This window comes from Schistocerca piceifrons, chromosome 2, assembly GCF_021461385.2.
Source record: "Schistocerca piceifrons isolate TAMUIC-IGC-003096 chromosome 2, iqSchPice1.1, whole genome shotgun sequence".
Classification (NCBI taxonomy): Eukaryota; Metazoa; Arthropoda; class Insecta; order Orthoptera; family Acrididae; genus Schistocerca; species Schistocerca piceifrons.
The window spans coordinates 375,237,168-375,254,780 of record NC_060139.1 but is presented as its reverse complement, the minus strand read 5'-3'; the positions used below and the strand labels follow the sequence as shown (position 1 = coordinate 375,254,780).

The 17,613-nt window shown below is 43.0% G+C and overlaps 1 pseudogene; it reads left to right on the top strand.

Annotated features, from left to right (window-relative positions):
* Window positions 1–1,223: 1,223 nt before the first annotated feature.
* LOC124775409 overlaps window positions 1,224–17,613 on the top strand; it is a 362,017-nt pseudogene continuing 345,627 nt past the window's right edge.

Here is a 17,613-nt window from a genome sequence, read left to right as displayed (position 1 = left end):
CCTTTCACCATTCGTCCATCCCTCGCAAGCCTCCCTCCAGACAGAACGGAAATTGTATACCACATCAGATTGCGTCGAGTGTTATCCATGTGAAATTGGCAGAACGTTCACGAAATGTCTGCGAATCGTATAACTGAGGCGGGATGTGGATACCAGCCAAGTATTCACCCAGTACGGCGTCGAGAACCGCCTAAAAATTACATCCAGGCTGTCCGACACATCGGCCTTTGTCGTAAAGCCGCGGGACGGATTCGGTTCGGGACCGGGGCGGCTCGCCGAATCCCAGAAGTGGCTATCAGAGCGGGACGTGACAATCAATGTTTTTAGTTTACTCTGTTTACATCCCTGCAGCTCGTGTTATTAATCTGAAAATACGACACGGCACGGCTATTAACGTATTCGGCGTGGTTAGTTTCAGGGGTGGCCGGATGCTCCTCCTATCTCCAACCTGCTACCTCCACCCCCTCCTGGGGCAAAATATGTGTACCCCAAGTGGCTGCGCTTAGTGTTATTCATGTGAAATTCAGCCAAAATTTTGTAAATATTTGTGAATCACGTAACTGAGGCAAAACTTCGGTGCCAGCGCAGCATTCACGTAGTGGAATGTGGGACTCAGTATAAAAACCAGCCGCGCGGGATTAGCCGAGCGGTGTGAGGCGCTGCAGTCATGGGCTGTGCGGCTGGTCCCGGCGGAGGTTCGAGTCCTCCCTCGGCCATGGGTGTGTGTGTTTGTCCATAGAATAATTTAGGTTAAATAGTGTGTAAGCTTAGGGACTGATGACCTTAGCAGTTATGTCCCACAAGATTTCACACACATTTTTTTTCTAAAAACCACATCCAGGGCGGGCCGATGTGGCCGTGCGGTTCTAGGCGCTTCAGTCTGGAACCGCGTGACCGCTACGGTCGCAGTTTCGAATCCTGCGTCGGGCATGGATGTGTATGATGTTCTTAGGTTAGTTAGGTTTAAGTAGCACTAAGTTCTAGGGGACTGATGACCAAAGTCCCATAGTGCTCAGAGCCATTTGAACCATTTTTGAACCACATCCAGGCTGGCCAGCAAACAGACCCTCGTAGTTAATCCAGCTGCCGGATTCGGTCCCGGGCCGGTGCATTTCCCCATACTGGAAGCGGCGCTTTAATACGTACGGCTATCCAGGCAGGTCTCACAAAGGAAGACTATAATCCAGATTCATTAAATTGCTTACAACGTGTCGCCTAATAAAATGCGCCACTACGCCGCATTTGCCTATTTGTCGCAACAAATTTCCATAGCTCTGATGTGTATGTGACTCGCTACGAATGTCCACCAGATCCCCGTGCTGACAGTGCGCGCGCCACCCGTGTTCTTACAGAGGACCACGACCCGTGCGGCGGCGTTACGTGCCCGCCGGGTTCTCGCTGCGTGCCGACGTCGCCGGGCGGCGCCGCCTCCTGCGAGTGCTCGGCGGACTGCCCGGATCTGGAGGCGGCGGCAGCGGGAGCGGCGGGGGCGGAGGAAGGAGCGGCGCCGCCCCCGCAGGTGGTCTGCGGCTCCGACGGCCGCGATTACGACAGCCACTGCGCGCTGCGGCACGCCACCTGCCGCAACCACTCGGACCTCAAGCTGCGCTTCGTGGGGCCGTGCGGTGAGTAGTCCGCCATAGCGGCGGCTGGGCCGCCCCGCCCCTGTACCGCTGTGCTAAGCTTCTGACGTCACGACATACAACATGAATGAAGAGATGCCTGTCTTAAGCACTCTACATGATTTTAAAAGTATTGGTTAAAAACAGTCTTGGTTGCAATTTCAGTTTTTTATTTTTCAACGACGCGTTTCGCCTTATTTAAGCATCTTCAGGTTATCTACATAGAAAACAGAGAACAAATACATCTATTTAAGAATCGCGATCGCGTTGTGCACACTTGGATAACCTATAAGCATGTATAAACAGATCAACTATTGAAAGAGCAAATACCTTAATTTGGTATTTCTTAGAGGAATCCTTTAGTCAGCTCATTGGCTACACAATTGAATAAAAATCCGATTTAGCTGCTAGTAACTTTTCTAAATTTATTCCACAATTAGCTTCGAAGCTTAAAGATTCATTTTCAGGTGCTACGAACTGCGAACAAAAGGAGGGGCCTCCAACGTACAGATTCTATGGCGTTGACATACTCGAATGAAAGATTCTGTTGTGGAAAGTGGTTTACTCACACAATTACGAAACGACAAATGCATGGTGGTCGAGCCAGTTAGTCAACGGAGATGCCATCCAAGTCAGACAACCGCATGGGAACGTATGACGAGCAACCACAGCGCCCGCCTGACGTCATTCACTCATCCGATGTGCCTCACAAAAATTGTTTTATAGAGATGAAGCAGAGCTACATCCGTCTCTATAGTTATTTGTCTCAGGAAAATTTTTACTTTTCGCATAGAAATTTAAATACCACTGTTTTGAGATTCGCGCGTGTTCCCTGCTAAGTACTCTTTGATATTCAATTTTGAGGAAGTTATTCGGCAAAAAAAATATTTTTTATATTTTACAGTCTGACGTCATAGCTTGATAATGGAAGAAAGAAGCTTTTAACAATTTAAGGGGAAGTGAAGATCCAAGTGGAAAACTTATGAGGGAAATAATAACCAGACTGTTCCTCCAAGTGTGGTAGGTCTTGACTGTTAAAGTCAACGCTATAGGTTACCTGTATTCCAAGATAAGCCTACTCACACTATGGTAGTTTTAACGCTTTAATATTTTTAGTAGTTAATTGTGCAGAGTATCAAACACGTAATTACTGGCAATAACCGCAAAGCCTCTAATGTTTTGTTGGTTTACAATTATGTTGTACGTCGGTGCTGTTATGAATGCAGGAACATTGGTTACGAACACAGGATCAATATATTTAATTAATTTTATTGCCTGTAAGACAACTTGAAGCAAAATTAATATCTAATGGGACTGTTAGGTGTTAGCGTCGTTGGACGTAGTGGGCGACGTGGTTCGTACACAGCTCCAGAAGGAACTTGTGGGTTGGCAGCTGTTTTCTTCACAATTTCTAATGGCAAAAGGAAACGCACACAGGTGTGGGGAAAAAGTCGAAACCCTAGTTGCACCAAACAAGCGGGGTGACGTCACCCATGTTGAACGTAGGGGTAACAAAACTAGAAACAAGAAGTATACCGCTGAAAGATGTAGAGCTAATAGCTGATCATATTGTAAGTTACCGAAAGAGGAAAGTCACTACGCCAAGGCAAAGAGTTCGGATTTGTTTTTAAGTGAACATATGAACTACAACAAGTTTCAAACAGTTTTTAGACATCATAATAGTAATGTTCAAGTCGTAATATTAATGTTCATTACCGGTTTTACCTAGAAAAAGTTGGGGAAAAGCTTTCCAAAACTGATATTTCTGAAGTCGAGAAAAGACACATGTAATATGTGCGATTTATCACACAACAAAATACAAAATAGCCAGAGGAACAAAGAACTACACTGAAGCATCGTTGAAATAGACGACAGGAAAAGAGAGCGAGCTTGAGAAACGATGAAGAATTAACAGCTCCTATAAGAGGCACCTGTACGTTTTCAGTCGGACAAATCCTACTTTTTGTTACTATTTGAGGAGAGCCCCGGTAGATGACGCAAACAATTTCTCTATTAGCTCGCAGAAAACTGGTGGATGCACTACGGCTAACAAGAATCTCTTCGACGGTTCGAGCTAAATACATTTCTGAGGTATAGGCTTCAACTATTTCCCGGGAGCGAGATCTAAAACGGTAAACTAGCAGTCGGAGAACTGCTGCCTACTATGAAGTCTGTCTTCTTAGCGTGATGCAGTCTTCACCGATGGCACGTCGACGACAGCTGAAAGTGATGGATTGCAATCAGTCGGCACATGACTCGGACTGCTTTTGCCGACGGGAACTGTCCGCAGTAGTTTTCTTTGCTTTTTTCTTTTTTTTCCTTTATTGTTATTTTAATTCCCACAGTGGTGGCTCGCTGGCAGTGGGTAAAAATCGCTCTTCAGCAAAATTTTATATAAACTGTAAAGATCGTTAAAATATGTAAAAGCTGACAATAACAGATGATTTTGTAAAAAATACATAAGTGGACAATATTGATGATGTTTACGTAAAACCAAGGCACAATAAACGGGGATTTTGTAAAACACACATAGATGGAAAATACTGATCGTTTTTAAGACTCGTTTGACGATTTTATATTACAAGTTAGACAGAGTTATTGATGAATGTAGATGACGCCATGGTGTAATGGTGGTGCTGGTGATGCATCAAAAATTTTCATGATGAAGGTGCAATGATGAGTATGACTATGTGGGTCCGCAGCGGTCCCTGGGTCGGTTTAAATAATCAGTCTGCAGGAAAAAACGCACTGCCCCCTAGTCATTCGTGACCGGATGGAGGCGTGATTTTGTGATGCTGCCAGCGACCTCTTGTTAATGCCTGGCGAGGTACCCTGTGGTCCGCAGCTCCTAGTGCGCCTCCTGACAATATGGATCTATATTTGATGTTCCCGCGTGGCTGTTACGGAGCGCTCGAGCGTCGCCTACTTTGACCCCAGCATCGAAACTGTTGTCAAGCTTGCGGATGCCCCTGCTCACCATAGCACAATCGACTTGCTGCAAGTTTTTTTCTGTAGCAACATTAACCACTTCCAAATGTATTACTTACGACAGTTGTCTTCTTTTAATCTGGGTCTGTACATGGCCGGCAACAACCATGATTTTTGTTTGTTTCACGTGACCGTTTGAGTGGCCAAGGAGAATGTGAAAGCGCCAGTTCAATATTGAGAGGCATTAAAAATAAAATAACAAAGAAGAAAGAAATAATCGTATGGAGCGACAACTTTAGTAGTCAAAATAATAATACCATTTTTCATTTTTTCTTTGGATATATTTGGGGTCTAACTACCATGCTGTCTAGGTTCAACATAAATACATTATGCCAGGCCATCCCTGCTTAATCTGATGTAAGTTTTCCTCCATCTATGTAATTATGTAGTTATATAGTTCTTAATTCGTTCGAGCAATCAATCATTCATAATAGGAAACACAGTCATAACTCAGTCACTCAAAATGATTCAGAAATTTTACTTGTTAGAATGAAATCAGGCGATGATTCTTCTTCTCTGCAGGCTCGTGCTTTGCGGCAGTCTGCTAATCTGTAGAAATAAAATGCCTCGTATTTTGGGGAGCGTTGTATAATCAGTCAGGAAACCTCAGATCAAGCGGATATTTGGCTTTGATGAAGTTTAACCTTCCGAAGAAGTAATGGAGCTCTTGGATTATTAAATGCAGGTTCGTATCCAGTCTTTCGGAAGTTCCCTTCTGATTAACAACTATGCAATATATCGATGAATATCATTAATTCTCAAATGTCAAATAATGTAAATTGTTACACACCTTTTGTATGAAGGAGCAATATATATATATATATATATATATATATATATATATATATATATATATATATATATCGGAAGCTTTTTTCTAACAACCACCAGAGAGAGTACTACAAAGAATAATTATGCGCTCATGGCATAGCTATTGTATGAAACTACTTTGCGCATGGATTCTGCGAGTATGAAGATAGAAAATTAGTAAACGTCATTGTATCAGAATAATTCATCGAATATAAAGAGATATTACACTGTGATGGCGACTTTGGTCTCATGGAAAAAGAAACAATGGATGAGGAATGTGAGGTTCCGTTGGATGTTGTCAATCTTCTCCGTATGTTTGCACGAAAATATCATTTCTAACAATTTTGATGGATGATGAAGAATTTTATGAGTTCAGTGCATCAGCGAAAAGTTGCCTTAATGCAACAACTTTAGAAATTTCTGAGGAGAAACTAGGAAAAAAGCTTTCAGTGACATTGAACCATGGGTGAAAACAAAACAATTTAAAACATGAAACAAACAAAAAATCCTTGAACTTTCATGGCTGAGAATGACGTCAGTATTGAATTCTGAAATGGTTTCATACACAGACGGAGGAAACAAACTTTTCTACAGTGAACTAACACGGTAACCACGGCCTGAAAGTTGTTCTTTACGTATTAAAACTTTTAATAATATATTAATATTTTTATGTACCCTAAAGATCAGTACTGTATCCTACATTTTTTCAAAGTAGATATTTCAATACAAGAGTTTTCAAGAACACTACTTTTTACTTAGGACCTACAATTTAAGACTTAAGTACTAGTTTCTTACGTTTTATGAATAATGGTTCAAATGGCTCTGAGCACTATGGGACTTAACATCTATGGTCATCAGTCCCCTAGAACTTAGAACTACTTAAACCTAACTAACCTAAGGACATCACACAACACCCAGTCATCACCAGGCAGAGTAAATCCCTGACCCCGCCGGGACTCGAACTCGGGAACTCGGGCGTGGGAAGTGAGAACGCCACCGCACGACCACGAACTACGGACTTTTTATGAATAAAACTTGTAAAAACAACTATTTTCTCCGACTTTTATCAAAATATTGTCCATAACTTGTTTTAGCTTACTTTTTACTTGTGTATTTTGCCTTTGATGACACAAAAGTTGACACATACCTGCTTTCATAAAATGTTCAGACCAAAGAGGTATTTACAAGAATGATATTCTATAGGTAACATTAAGCTTTCATGCGTTCATATTCTGACTGTTGTAGACGTTTCTAAGGAAAATGTAAAAAAACTGTTATAAAGACAATGTTTCTTCCATTTTCTCAAAACTTAAAGTTTGGGATGTGGCTTAGTTTTTGTTTTCAGACTACATATATCCTTTCTATTATATTGCGTGCTCAAAAGAGTAAAATTTCGATATTCGCTATCGTTCTTGGTGTTATAGTTTTATTGGTGGCTTTTAATTGAAAACACATTCAGCATTTCGTAAACATAGTAAAGAACTTGTGGTTTTGCTTCAGTTTGAATGTGTGAGTGTTAAATAGAGTCTGTTACCAATATACTTCGTGAATAACACCTTCTTCTCTGGCCAGTAGCTGGCTTTGACGTGTTTGCAGCCGGCCATGTGCAGTGTCAGCCCTTGCGCGGGCTCTCCAGCTGAGAACTGTCATACCCAGGGCGCCAGTGGTGGCTGTGCCGGAGTGCAGGTGTTGAGCGTTGCCCTTTCCCAGCCGCTGATGTCAGCCTGCGCAACCAGTGCTACTGTTTCTTCTTCGAACCGTTTCTCAGTGATGACATTCCTGTTCCTTTCACCAACGAAAAATGTCTTGACTGCATAGGGAGTTAGAATCTGAGTCCCTATATAGCATTTAGATGTGCAGACCGCTCAGTTATTCACATGGGTATATAGACATATAATTTAATTTTAATAGATAGAATTCCTTCTAATCGCCGGATTACCTCAATGATAAGACTGTGTGAAAAGACTTGTTGCTCTGCAGACAATAAATGTTGTTATGTTTTGAAAATACATCTTGGTTTGCCCTATGAGACTGAAACGTAAGAACTGATGAAGAAGCGCAAATCGCGAACATAATAACAGTTTCTGATTTTTAGGGCTAACAACCAACATTTTGCTTTGTAGCTGATTGTGATTACTGTATGCCAGGATAGGGGAACCGCAGAGCGTATCTCGCGCAAACACGAAGTTCTAATTCTGTCCTTCGCAAAATACTCTCTCCACTCTCAACGCACTGCAGATGTCATCTCTGTTTCGGCCAAATTAAGTCTTGGTCCTTTGTTTTATCTCTCACTGTTCGGATAAGTTAAAACAAGATACAAACCTCGAAAAGTTCACCCCCCCTTCCGCTTCTTGAAATTAATTAAATTTTCTTTCCAGCTGGTAGTTTCCGAGACAACTTTATTATAATTAATTGTCGTTCTTGAGTGTATCCAGACAGTGGGGAAGGATGTTTTGCTGCTGCCTTCTTTGGTCTTGTACTGTCCCCGACCATCATTTCAATTACCAAGTTGTTTTAGCGTTTCTCTCAGTTATATAGTGGGTGTGATTTATGAGTAAACTTTTTCTTTCATATTTTATTCAATTACTGTTCAGTAAAGCATTGCACATGGTCGTAAGTATCTCATAATATACATATCAACTTTTATAAAGAATTATTTACATTTCTTATGATGAACGCGGAATAATCCTTAAAATCTTTGCGTAGTAAACACGTAAATAAATTACAAGCAATGGCTATTACTGGTTTCACCCATTGCTCGTAATAAATTACAAGAAATGGTTATTAATGGTTTCACCCATTGCTCCATGGCAGAGAGTAAAAGACACAAAAATGCACAGCTACTTTTCGACGCCTTTTGCACACATTTCCGAAATCACTACAAAACGCTGTGAATCTAACGGCACATATTGAGTAGTGTGAAACAGAATTTATATCATTTAAAAACACAAATTATGGTGAGGACGTTCTCCCAGGCGATCACGACACAGACCGTCGAATCGACATGAACCATCGGTTTTGCCACATTGCCGCGACCCTCCGCATCTGCTATCTGTGTTTTTCTGATCAATGTTAAATATTCTCAGTAATTAACTGTTGCCTCAGACAGATACTGCAGTGTAACTCAGCATCCACAGCAACTTTATTTTTATACATCTCCTTTCCTAAGATGTGAACAAGTGCATGTACGGAGCGGAATCTACACCACAATGGAACCCCTGAAATAAGTGAGAAATTGTGCACGACATGGAGTCCAACAAGAACTTCTGCGAACAAAACTGCATCAGATGATCTTGTGGTTCCAACTGGATTTTTTCTGCAGTAAAGGAACAAAAGATGACACTAACGTAGCAATTTTCGGACTAACTGTGTCTCACTCTAATTACACGTTTTTGAACACAGATTAGTAACGAATTCCCATAAAGTATTGTAAATACTCCTAATCCCTGTTTATTCTGCGTCTTCGTTTTTTCCTCATCTAGCTACAAGCTAAGTTTCTGTATTGTTATTTGTTAGTGCGTGTTTAATATGCTAAATATTTCAGCACGCATTATGCCTACCTTTATCTTGTAATCATCGTGATCATTCAATTACAGTCTAATTATTACACATAAGACCGTTTATTTCAGCAAAACTGACACACAGTACAAATGAAAAGATAATAAATTAGCAAAAATAAAACTTTAGCACAACACAAATATATTTAAAAATGTATTGATTCACTAAAATTCGATTACTATAACAATAATAAAGAAAGAAATAATACTAACGCATCTACCGAGTTGCCCAACAATGACTAATTAATAATAAATACATGCATACAACACAAATATATTTAAAATGTATTAATTCACTAAAATTCGATTACTATAACAATCTTATAGAAAGAAATAATAATAACGTATCCTCCCTAGTGCCCAACAATAACTTTTTAATTATTAATAAATACATAAAGGAAAGAATGGGTCCAAAATTATTAGATACATAAATGTAATTTATAATAATAATTATTGCATTTGTTATAAAAGAAAGAAATTTAAATTTAATATATCATTTATCTTTAATACAGTTATTTTAACTGCATGTGATATGTAGTATAAAGTGCAGTAATACACAATTAAGTATATTACATTACAAAATATTTTGTTGTTATTAAGTAGTGAATTTATTATACACTGATATACATCTTATATGGCATGTTAATGTAGTAACTGTATGACAGTGTAGTAAATTACTGAAAATACATAGTAAGACAAAAAAACTACGTACCACGAAAGAATTATCAGAATGGGTTGTTCAAAAATGGCTCTGAGCACTATGGGACTCAACTTCTGAGGTCATTAGTCCCCTAGAACTTAGAACTAGTTAAACCTAACTAACCTAAGGGCATTACAAACATCCATGCCCGAGGCAGGATTCGAACCTGCGACCGTAGCGATCTTGCGGTTCCAGACTGCAGCGCCTTTAACCGCACGGCCACTTCGGCCGGCAGAATGGGTTGCAAATCGGTAGATTTGATGTACATGTAGAGACAAACAAATGTTTACAATTTCAGAAAAACTGATCAGTTTCACAAGAGAAAGAGCTTCACAAATTAAGTAAGGCAATAAACCCGTTGGTTCACTTCTTCCCCTTATGCAAGCAGCTATTCGGCTTGGCATTGATTGACAGAGTTGTTGGATGTCCTCCTGAGATGTATCGTATCAAATTCTGTCCAATTGGCGCGGTAGATCGTTAGAATCTCGAGGTGGCTGGAGCGCCCTGCCCACAATTGTCCAAACGTTCTCAGTTTGGCAGAGATCCGGTGACCTTGCCGACCAAGGTAGGGTTTGGCCATACGAAGGCAAGCAGTAGAAACTCTCGTCGCCGTATGCGGGCGGGTATTATCTTTTTGAAATGTAAGCCCAGGATGGCTTGTCAAGGAGGGCAACAAAACGTTGCGTAGAATATCTTCAACGTATTGCTGTGTTGTAAGGATACCGCGGATGACAACCAAAGCGGTCCTGCTATGAAATGAATTGCACACCAGCTCAGCACTTCTGGTTATCGGGCCGTAGGGCGGGCGACGGTCAAGTTGGTATTCCACCACAGTCCAGGACGTCTTCAAACACGTCTTAGCTCGTCATCGGGGCTTAGTTCGAAATGGGACTCGTTACTGGAGACTATTCCACTCCACTCAATCAGATTGGTGGCCGGAGACGTGTCCCATTCGTATAATTGCTTCGTAGTAGGTCTTTTCTTCTTTTTTGTCTTTTGGAGTTCAGTTTAAGTTTGGATTTCTGAATTTTTATTTTATTCAGCTACATTACAAAACGCATTTAATATTATACGAGCATTATTAGTTTCAAAATGGGCTACTCGTCGTCAGAAGCATTCCATATCGCTGTACCACTCAGCATCTGGTGTCTGGTTGCGTCATACATTAAGTACTGGTCGTGCATTCGACTATTGTAAGAGACATACTTTTCACTTGACATCGGCTGCCTTCTTGACTCCTGAGAATAGAGTCCCGCCACACTTGTAACGGTAAATCTGGGCTATACGGCGCTGGGACCCACACACTACACTCGCATTCAGCAGGAGAGAGCTACAAATGCCTGCCATGCTATCCTGATTCAGGTGTCATTGGTTTCTGTCTGATAGAAATCATTCGAACATCCCGACGTATTACGGAATTGACCAGCAGGAGTCGTGTGTGTGTGTGTGTGTGTGTGTTTATTTATGGTTTAGGGGCGCTCAACTGCTAGGTTATCAGTGCCTCACTAGATGTTACTACAGGGGCACCTGCATTTAGGGAAGAACGGGTCGGTCAGGAGAGTTCAATGGAGATCACTCGAGTATCAAATCCATACCGGACATCTCAGTCCTTACAAAACCGCCTTAGTCGACTACTGGTGGTGTGACAGTGTAGTGGAGACATCAAGAAACACTCAAAGTTATACGAAGGTCAGGCAGATCTCTTGGATTAACGTACAGGGATCACCGAGCATTTCGGACGGTGGTTGTAAAAGATCGCATGAAAGTAGCGTATGGATTCGCTCGTGTGTTCCAAAGTGCTGCCAGCGCTCCAGCTAGCACATTACTGTGCACGGGGTATAAAAAAGGATGGGGCACATTGGTCGAACATCTCCTCGTAATCCATATATTTCGTAGACAGTGTTAAATGATAATTGGGATTGTATAAAGACCGACGCCGCTAGACAGTGTGTGACTAGAAACGAGTGATTTGATGAGTCTTGCTGTACCCTGTGTCCATTGAAACGCCCGCTAAACCTGCTGGGCAGAACAGGTAATTAGGATTGTGGAAAGGTTGGGGTCAGTTTCACCTTAATATTGTAATTTATTCTAATTTAATAACACATTTACAACACAAGTGGCACATAGCCGAACCTTTACAACTACGAGATTCAAAATGCAAATACTTCACGGCTGAAGGCCTCCAAACAATAAATCTTAAAAATCAACAAGATAAAAGTGCAGTTAAAATAGCGAATAAAATAATTAAAATATATTTCAGCTAGGCTGAAAGCCTCAAGGCAAAGGTGGATAGACAAAAACAAGATGCAATACAAATGGCTGAAGGGTCACAATTAACTTCCAAAATTAAAAAAAATATATAACCATAAGCCTTAAGTTTTAAGTAGCTGAAACCTAACTAAAAGAAAAGACAACAGAACGGCAATAACCTTTCAGCAAACATCCACTTGCCGGAATTCAAACTTACTTACATAAAACACAGTAAAACCAAGAATTTTTCTTTTATCATTGGCTATGATAGATTATAAACAGACAATTAAACACCGGTGAGAAAGACAATAAAGACAACAGCACTCAGAAGCCTCCAGGGCGTCGGTCTGCCCTCGTTAACTTAGGTGAGACATGTGGTGAGCCCAACTACACTTGACCCGTCGGAACCCAACCAAGGGACAGCCACGGACCGACCGACAAACGACTTGCTTGCCACCAATCGGTACATGAGAATTCAAACACAAAATGTTAAGGACGTGATTATCCACAATCAAATATGTATATGTATTAAGCTATCAAAACTACACACCGTGTTGGACAGCGATAACAGGTGAGGAAAGAACAAATGGTTCAAATGACTCTGAGCACTATGGGACTTAACATCTGAGGTCATCAGTCCCCTAGAACGTTGAACTACTTAAACCTAACTAACCTAAGTACATCACACACATCCATGCCCGAGGCAGGATTCGAAGCTGCGACCGTAGCGGTCGCGCGCTTCCGGGATGAAGCACCTAGAACCGCTCGGCCACATCGGCCGGCGAGGAAAGGACACTGCCTGAAATTACGTGAGTGGCCATGGCAGGTAACCGGAACACTAACGGCCACAAGGCAGAAAATTCCGCTGGTGCACTTGAATTGTAGTCAACCAGTATAGTTAATTCCACCGCATAGCGGTTAAATTTCAGCAATACAAACACTCGGTGTCGCTCACAGGAAAACCTCCCCAACTGTGAACCACCGAAACGAACCACACAACATGAATGGACTTGGCTTGGGTACTTGAAACCACTACTCAACTTCGACGTCCTGGGTCGGTCAACCACGAAGCTCGTAGTGATCGGACAGCTCCGCACACGCTCCGACACTGCGCAGGAACCGCCAGCGGACCCAGCTGACTGCATCGCGCGGAGATAACTTCCCTGGTCCGCAGCAACCGACCGACTCCTCAGAATGCCGACAACATCTAAAACAGTCGTCAGTGGACACACCCCAACTACACACACAACCTGAAAAACAATTGCACGAAGACCTGAACGATACCCAACAATGACTAAGCACGCACAAAGACAAATCGGGAGTCAGTGCACACACACACACACACACACAGCCGACTCATGAGGACCGGCGAGCCAAAACGCGTCTTCCGGTAGGACGACCGACCGACGATCCACCAAGCCCGTGGCCCAGCTCAAGTGATGCGTGGCGGCAATGGTGGGGTGAGCCATGTCGATGCTGCAACCCGACTGCACGAGTGCCGTATTGCAACTCCCTGACTGGCAGGTCTAGACTGCGCTCCAGACAAGTTCCAACTGACTGGCAGCCCGAACTCGAGTCCCGAACTGCTTTACGACGGACAACGACCGGGAAGTAATAGCAGTCGAGTAAAGATACTACGAGAGGGGATATATCGATACGCGCTACTAGCACCGGTCACGGTCAGGCAAAGCAGCGACTCAGTGACAGTAGTAATTTTAAATTAACGTAGTGAGGTGGAAGTACATTAAAAACAGGGTGTAAAATACATGATGGTGGGAACATGAGCCACGCACTGCTCATCCATATGGTGGAAGGGTTTGGGATTGGCAGTCTGACACCAGCCATCGTGTGCAGTGCCAACAGTGGCGTAAGTTGGAGGTGATGTTATGGCAAGAAGTGTTTCTTTCTGGTCAAGATGTGGTACCTTGTATATGAAGAAGGGTTTGAATAGATTTTATAGTGCACTATCAGCAGCGTCCGCAGCTCGTGGTCGTGCGGTAGCGTTCTCGCTTCCCGCGCACGGGTTCCCGGGTTCGATTCCCGGTGGGGTCTGGGATTTTCTCTGCCTCGTGATAACTGGGTGTTGTGTGTTGTCCTTAGGTTAGTAAGGTTTAAGTAGTTCTAAGTTCTAGGGGACTGATGACCATAGATGCTAAGTCCCATAGTGCTCAGATCCATTTGAACCATCCATTTGAACTATCAGCAGTAGAGGAACAGTTCGGAGACGATGGTTGTATCAACATCACAAAGCAACCTGTAATGAAGCAACATCTGTGAGGCGACGGTTTCTGGGCTATAACATACCTGAACTGGCCTGGCCTGCCTTGACTCCTGACCTTGTCTCAGTGGAATACGTTGGGAATAAATCAGAACGTTCACTTCGCTCCATACTTCATCTCTTCGCAGAACCCTCTACGGATAACTCATTTTAGATCTATCGTGGCAACGCCACTATTGTACTGCTGGCTACAGGGAATGCGAAAATGATACGAACACTGACCTGAAGTGATATACAGACACCTTTACAATCAAAAATAGCGTCAGTTATTTCAAAAATATACGCTATCAACACTTATTTCTCAATAGTGTTATTTGGGTGACTGATGACCTTCGCTGTTTAGTCCCCCTTAAACATCCCAACAACCACCACCTCAATAGTGTTATTTTACGTTGCTCCCAGTACACCAATTGCACAATTCCTTGGAGGAAGTGGTGGAGTACCTTCCTGCATTCCACATTCTGAAGTCACAAAACTCGTCCAGCTCCACGTTCACCCTCGTCTTCACGTCCTATGTGAGGACTTGTTTCTGGAAACATTGCGGACGCCCTTTATGTACATTTGATCTGGTCGGTCTTCCTTCAAACACACAGACTCGTTTCGCTAAGACCACCTGAAGATTCATTCGCCGATTGCGAAATGTCGTGGAATATGCGTGGTAGTGAAATTCTTACAAATGTGAAATCTACTTTCTTCGGGTGTTGCGCACAGCTCCTATATTTCCACGCAAGCACCATTTTACATTCTCCTTGAAAATAAAAGAAAGCATACCGTTGACCTGGTAGTTTCCGTACCACCGGAATACCTGCGCTGAGCCGTAAACTGCCCCATTTACAGCGCCTTTAATGTGCGCTCGCAAATTGCTGAGTTCTGCCGCGGCTGATACGATAGTCGCGGCTATACGATTACGTTGCCGGCGGTTCCACAGCGCGGCGCTGGCGTGCTGCGATGGCGGGCGATGCCCGGCCGTCATGTCACGCTATCCTGATCCTAACTGCTCGTCGCGTGTCGCAGCGGCGCGTGCTGCCTTCGCAGCTAATGGCTGCTTACCGGGTGAGCACTGGGTGACGTCACCGACAATAGGGCGTCATTCATTCCCTGCTGCGCTAGTCATGAGAATTCCTGGGAGACGGCATGACTTTGCTCGCACACGGAAAGCTTCCTTATTGCTGTGCCCAAACTCTCTCGCGAGCTTTCTTCTGTATCATTTGCGACGTGTAACTGTATATTGACAAACGCCATCTAAACTCCCCAATAACACCTGCATATCACGGGACCTGCGTGGGCTTCGATTTAAGACTAGCGGGAATATGAAGCAATAACCTTTACCAACATTGAAAAAAAAATTCGTTCTAAGGCGAAGAAAACGACACACAATGAAGGAATTATCAGAATGGGACGGAAATCGCTAGATGAGATGTACAGACAATAAATGACTAATTTCAGAAAAAAAATTATGATTTATTCAAGAATAAGAGTTTCACACATTGAGCAAGTCAACAACGCGTTGACCCACCTCTGGTCCACATAAATGCAGTTATTAGGCTTGGAGTTGATTAATAGAGCTGACTGATGTCCTCCTGGGAGATATTGTGCCATATTCTGTGTAACTGGCGCGGTAGATCGTCAAAACCCCGAGCTGGTTGGAGAAATCCCCCATAATGCTCCAAATGTTCACAGTTGGGGAGAGATAAGGCGAACTTGCGGGCCAAGGTAGGGTTTGACAAATACGACGGTAAGTCCAGGAATTCTCGCCTAGAAGGGCAACAAAACTGGGCGTAAAATATCGTCGACGTAACGCTGCGCTGTAGGAGTGCCGTGGATGACAACCAAAATGAGCTTGCTACGAAACGAAATGGCACCCCAGATCATCAACCGTGTTTGTCGGGCCGCATGGTGGGCGACAATCATGTTGGTATCCCATCTGTATACTGTCGATGCCAGCTGCGCGGTCAAATTGCGCTGCAGCGTCACACATTCATTAACGTCCGCAAAACTTTGAGCAAACTGACGGCGTGGCTATGGGGAGTCCATCCTCCCCCATAGTCGCCAACCTTTTTATGGAAGACTTTGAGGACATGGCACTCAAAACTTCGTTTCTTAAACGGAAGTGTTTTTTGAGATACGTTGATGACAATATTATGGTTTGGCCACATGAAATTGATGCTTTAAATCGTTTTTTAGATCATTTTAATTGTCTACATCCGAGTATTCAATACACTATGGAAATTGAAAGTGATGATAAACTTCCATTCTTGATGTTTTAGTTCACAGAAGGGACGATGGGACTTTTGGTCACAGTGTGTATCGGAAGGCTACTGATACTAACCGCTATCTTCATGCGACCAGCTGTCATCCACCACTCCAACGTAGTGGAGTTTTGCGGACTCTGGTGAAAAGAGCTTATGCCATTTCTGAAGAGGAACATTTAAAGGAAGAGCTTGATCATCCGAAGATTGTTTTTAAACAGAATGGATATACGGAACAACAAATATGCCGTGCTCTTCAGTTTGGTCCGCCACACGAGCCAATAGAGCATATTTTTGAAGCTGTTGCTTATTTACCTTTTGCGGGAAGTATATCATCCAAAATTTCAAGAATTTTAAGAAAATATAATATTAAAAGTGTTTTTACGCCGGTGGCCAAGACTAGAGCTCTTCTTGGCTCAGTTAAAGAAAATTTGGGCTTGAGGAAGCCCGGGGCTTATGAAATTCCGTGTCACTGTGGAACGAAGTATATTGGTCAAACTATTCGAACTATTCAGGATCGGTGTGTGGAACATCATCGCCTCAGTTCGTTATTCCAGCCTGAGAAGTCGGCAGTGGCGGAACACTGCCTTAACGAAGGACGCAGGATGATGTATGACAAGACACAATTGATTTCTCCTGCTTCTCGCTATTGGGAATGCGTCCCTAAAGAATTCATTGAAATTAGATTGGCAAGTAATATTATTAACAGGGATAAAGGTATTCCTCTAAGTAAGATATGGAAACCGATTTTGTCCGACATTAAACAACAACGGTCTTTTTTTCGGTCATTGGATTCTTCTAACTAGTGCTGTTGGGATTAATCGTTCTTACTCACTACCTCCCCTCCTTCTTGAGAAAGATTCTCAGTGTGTGTCGTCTGCGGCATCCGTCGCATAATACACCTGTAATCTTACAATTCATTCAACTCGCTCTTTTCCCACCGGCGCGCTGCGTGTCTAGTTGCCGCCAGGAGGCGCTGCCCATCATCTCGCGCACGCGCGGTGCTCTGTCCGTGGTGTATAAAGGTTTCCGTCGTTGTGGCTGGAATTCAGTTCCTAACTCACCTGAAGGTGGCGGCCAGCTGGTCCGCCGAAATATTGTGTCTGGGCGACGACGTGATCCGGCTGTGAACTCGAGAAGAATATCAGCAGTTATTACG